The 5,706-nt window shown below is 40.4% G+C and overlaps 1 pseudogene; it reads right to left on the bottom strand.

The window, feature by feature from the left end:
• Positions 1–3,985: 3,985 nt before the first annotated feature.
• Positions 3,986–5,485, bottom strand: LOC102818885 (annotated as a pseudogene).
• Positions 5,486–5,706: the final 221 nt, after the last annotated feature.

The raw sequence follows: 5,706 nt of genomic DNA, 5'->3' as shown, positions 1-5,706 counted from the left end.
GGTTGTATTCTTTCACCATACTTATTCAACCTGTATGCTGAGCAAATAATCCAAGAAGCTAGGTTATATGACGAAAAACATGGTATTAGGATTGGAGGAAGACTCATTAACAACCTGCGATATGCACGTGATACAACCTTGCTTGCTGAAAGTGAAGAGGACTTAAAACATTTACTGATGAAGATCAAAAAGCAGAGCCTTCAATATAGATTTCATTTCAATGTGAAGAAAATTGAAGTCCTCACCAGTGGACCAATAAACAACATTCTTATCAATGGAGAAAACATTGAAATTGTCAAGGACTTCATTCTTCTTGGATCAAACATCAACACTCAGGGAAGTAGCAGTCAAGAAATCAGAGGACATAGTGCATTAGGCAAATCTGCTGCACAAGACCTTTTGAAAGTGTTGAAGAGCAAAGATGTCAGCTTGAAGACCAAGGTGCGCCTGATCCAAGCCATGGTATTTTCAATCACCTCATATGCATGTGAAAGCTGGAAGGAAGATCGTAGAAGAATTGATTCATTTGAATTATGGTGTTGGAGGAGAATATTGAAAGTACCATGGGCTTCCCAAAGAACAAATAAATCTATGTTGGAAAATGTACAGATAGAGTGCTCCTTGGAGGCCAGGATGGCCAAACTTCATCTGTCATATTTTGGGCATAATGTCAGGAGGGACCAGTCACTAGAGAAGGGTATCATGTTTGGTAAGGTGGAGGGTCAGAGAAAAGGAGGAAGACCCCCAGCAAGATGGATTGGCAAAGCAGTAATATCAATGGGCTCCAACATGGCACCAATTGTGAGGTTGGGCCAGGATTGGGCATTGTTTTGTTCCGTTGTACATAGGATCACTATAAATCGGTACCAATGAGATGACACCTAACAAAAAGGTTTGTTTAATTTTAAATACTTCTATATCTGGATTGATTTTTGTATGTTATAATCATGAATGGAAATTTCAGGTTTTTGTCTGTTGTTGTTGGTTCTGAGTTCAAAGAACACTCTGTAGTATTGTTTGTAAAGTTGGTCTGGTCATTATAAATTCCTTCTAATTTCTGTTTATCAGGAAATGTACTTGCCAATTTCACCATTGTATTTGAGGGATAGCTTTGCTTGCTATATGATGATTAGTTGGCATTTTTTTTTTCTTTCTTTCAGAGTTGTGTATATGTCTTCGCATTACCTTCTTGTCCACATGCTTTCTGCTGAGAAATCCAAGCTTAGTATTATTGATTCTCCTTTGAAGGCAACTTTGTTTTTTCCCGAGGTACTCTCAGGATTGTTTCTTTGTGTGGGCTAAAATGTCAGTTGTCTCCAAGGCTTTGCGGGATTGTTATATTTGTAAAAATTAACAGTACAGTTGTTGGACCCAGGAGAAGAAACCTCTCTTGGATTTTTGCAATTCAAGGAGCTCACATGGTGGTTGTGAAAGGGATTTGACAGCAGAATTCCTGGCCCTAGATGGAGTTCTTACTGGCCCCAGCATTATCTATGTTCAGGGAATTCAATCCAGAAGCAGTTTGTGGGGGTCCTTAATAGAACTGATTTCAGTGTCTGATAGGACCCCATGGCAGATGTGATCCAAGTGACTGCTTAAATGCTGACCTGGTGGTTCTTCAAGTTTTGTAGGTTTGAAGATGAGCCCACCTTAATCCAGGCACCAATGCAGCACACCAAAGTGGCACAGCTAGCCCCCACCTCACACTGGCATGGCTATCAACCCACATGGCTCCAAATTCCCAGAGAGCAGGGTCTGTGATGAGGGTGGGAGCTAGCCACACTTTTGGTCACCAGGGGAGTGTGGAGATAAAGAAGAAATCTGTTGCCCAAATGAATCAGCTCTGCCAGACCTTCCTCCACTGTCAAAGCTGCTCACAAGATGGTCAAGCCAATCTGGCCAGCTGCTAACCAATCATTTCCCTTTCTCACTGTCCTTGCTCAACCTCTCTTCCTGTCCCACTAAGCCTCTCTTCCTAGCAAGTATTACACATATTTCTAATCTTTCTTCTGAAGTTCAAGATGACTGAAGTTTCATTTGTGTCTGTTTTACTTTTGTCTCATGTATCTTTGTTACAGAGAGTCTGTGTAGTGCGTCTGCCTAGCCCACCATCTTGCCAGCAGTATGTATTTTATCACTGTTAAGATGTATTTCAGATGCACTGACAACTATCAGGGCAAACACAAAGCATGCAAAATCCTATTTGTATAGTGAGATAGAGACAACATTGTCTGGAAAAGGGCAAAATTATGTGATGAGCTTATGAAGACTTCAAGGGCGGGCAAGCAGAATGGTAGTAATGAATAGTACCATTGTCTGAAGGGAAAACTGACAGAGCCAACTCAAAGTTTAGTGGGGCTGGCATCAAGTTATCACAGTCTGACTTGGAATTATATAGCTTGTGCTATTGCAGACAGAGCAATAACATCAAAATGAGCCAGACAATGCTGAATACACTAACAGAATGAGAGGAATCTAAATGTTGCTGGAAAAATGACTTTAAATAATCTTAATGAACCTATTTAAAACACACACACACACACACATAGCTATGTATTATGTCACATCAACTAAATGAAGGGCAATTCCTGTTTCACAGCATTAATTTTTTATATAAAAATAAAGTCTACATTTATACTGCAAGTATTCTGGATACCTGGTTCATGTATTAAACTGTTCTCAAACCAAAATTTCAAGACAAAAAACCCCCCAATAAAACGTCAAACAAATCAGGTGTAAGGAACATAAGCCATCAAAGCACTTGATCCATTCTGGACTCAAGGGTTTTGATGAACAGCACGTTTATTGAGGGAAGAACTAGACAACTTTCAGAAGTGGAGCTTGACAGGTGAATTAACACAAAAAGAAATACAGTGTTCTTAGATCAATTTAGTGGACTCTGGAAGCTTGCACACAGAAGATATTTCAGGAGTCAAGCTGAGTTAATTAGCAGATGTTCTGGTGGAAGTCCAAGAGGGGAGATTTCCTGGGACTAGTGGTATTCTTAGACACATATTGCTCAAATATCTTCAAAATAGACTACAAATTTTTTTAAACATTGAAAAAATAAAATCACAGGTACTTTCTGCAACAAACTTACTGGAAATATAAGGAAAAAAATTTAAAGGTATCAACATTCAAATCATTGATTAAAATGATAATATTGCTAATTGATGATGTATGATTTTGTACCTTCTCTTTGGAAACAGTAAGTTGGGGATTTAAATGTTTCAAAACAGAATTTATAAAAACAGATTCTTGGAATGAAAATCTGTTACATTCTTTTTTTAATTGACCCCAATGAAGAGAAGGAGATAGTTGCCTAAAGCAAAGGAGGAAGATTTTTCTCATTCCAATTACTGGGAGGAAAGGGAATGAAGTATTTAATGCTTATAATGGATACACCCTTAGCAATCAGTGTCTACCAGCAAATGCAAGGAGAAAAAACAGGGTACAACAGCACTAGTGCTGATTAAATAACGCAGCAGATTATACAAGGCAGCATAATTAAAACTACACACATTCTTGGTACATGCTGGTGTACGGGATCTCATACATACATTAACTATTATGTCCTCACACATGTAGTTGCACATACTTTCTTTCTCTCACAGAGATACTAAAGCAGAGTGCTATATCATGTGGAGCCATCACTTTTTATCAAAGCACATACTAATTGACCACGTCCACTGTCATTTTGCAACAACACTCAGAATGGTGACACATAAATCAGGGAATGTTATTGGACACACACAAGCTAAAGAAAGGTTTTGGTGTTCCAAACACATGGTTATTTTCACCATGTTATAATTGTGAAGACTAATTTTAAGCTTTTATAGTTGATTAAATCACAAAGAGCAAAGAAAGACCCATTGACCCTTTTGGTAAAAGGAGAGCTTGGAATTCACACATAGTAAGCTCATTGGATAGCTCAGATGTGTCTATGATAAGGAACACACAAACTAGTTTGTGCTCTTAAGGCGGCTCATTCTGAATCCTCATACACTTCTGAAGCATCAGTTCAACAAATTAGGCAAGTTTGTTTTGCTGTAAGTCGTTTGTTAAGAAACTTGACATGGGACTTGTGGTTACAGGGTAAGACTCTAAGTAGCTGCCCTGACTCAAAATCACACATACAAACTACACACAGTCTATTCAGACTAGTTGTGTTATATTAGGATTGAGCAGATAAGAAGGAAGTTGTTCAGTAGCTGCTTTAGTAAGTCCTTAAGGCTTTGCCTCTCCCAGTCACTCTGCCAGGCTTAGTGTTGTTGTTCAGTGTTGCTGAGTCAGTTTCCACCCATAGAACCCTATATAGAGTTGCTGAGGAGCAGCTGGTGACTTTGAACCACCGACCTTGAGGTTTAAATCAACCTTTATCCTACAGTGCTTATCCTACAGTGCCTCACTAGGTTTAGTAGGGCTTTATTATTTTCTACTTCTCCATATTCCACATCCAATTCAAAGCTAAAAGGTGAGTCCACTGCTGGTGGCAATGGATTCATTGATAGCACTTTTGCTAGTAGCCTGGGATGATACAGGGAAGATGCTATGGGTTGCTGGGGTCTATATCTACTATGTTCTAGGAACATTTTAAGCAGAAATAGAGGACATCTGGTGCAAGGGATTGTGTGTTAAGAACTGTAAAGGAGCTGATGGTGGTAATGTTGGGGGCTGGGCTGATAGAGAGTAAGTAAAACTTCCTACTGGAGGGTGTTTTCCTAAGAGTGCCACTTTATTTTCTATCCTTTCCAAAGGATAGACAAACTGGCCTGGTGGTGGCAAATGAGGCAGGCAATGTGAACAAAGGTGGGGAGGATGTAAAAGAAAGGAATCATTAGAAATAAGGGGTGGAGTGAAGCATAAGATATGGTAAGAGCTGAACTGAATATGCCTGAAGCATTGGAGGAGGCATGCTACAGATAAGGAGGTGCTGTCTGCAGAAAACCACAGAGCATCCTGGAACCTGATGCACACTGAAAGCAGAGATGTGATGTGCTGAACTGTGCAGAATGGAATCCCATGTGATGTCACTCTTGTTACTATGCAAGAAACAGAGATTGTACCCTGGTAGAGTTTATCCTGTATGTCAACCATTGCTGTTTTCTGCTGTGGTGGATGAGCAGCAAGATGTAACAGAGAGGGGGATACATTCGGGAAGTGGGGTGGGTAGAAGACTCTAGTTTCTTCTATTGCTTTCCGCTGTGCATATGAGAAATGGTGATAGTTTTCATCTTGACTAGTGGAATTATGTCTAGACAGACTACTACTACTTCTTCCTTTCTGTCATCTGATAAGAGGATCTGTTTCATGCAGGTGTGCTGCATCCTTCTGAGAAGTGATGCTGGCTTGGTCAAACAGAAGAGGGCTGCCCATTTGATGTCATCTCCCATGGTTGCATTGGTGGTGATGATGGTGTATAATCAAAGATTGAATGAGAGAGGCACTGTCTCCTGGGACTTGGGCTGTCTTCACTGTCATTCATTCTTCAGCCCTGAAAGGAAGAAATTCCATTCCCCAAGAACAAATTGTCCCAGAAACATGCTTCAGTAGATTGGGAAAGAGGACCCTTCTGAGCAGATGCTGTGTTCTCATGAGTGACATCATTTCAATTGTGAAGGGAGACTCCACCTCTCTGGGCTGCTCCCAGGGGTCCCTGCTTGGCCACCTCCTCCTATTGTGACCACTTGCCCAGCCAGCCCCCAA

Source organism: Chrysochloris asiatica, unplaced genomic scaffold, assembly GCF_000296735.1.
Source record: "Chrysochloris asiatica unplaced genomic scaffold, ChrAsi1.0 scaffold00058, whole genome shotgun sequence".
Taxonomy (NCBI): domain Eukaryota; kingdom Metazoa; phylum Chordata; class Mammalia; order Afrosoricida; family Chrysochloridae; genus Chrysochloris; species Chrysochloris asiatica.
This window is presented reverse-complemented; position numbering and strand designations above follow the sequence as displayed.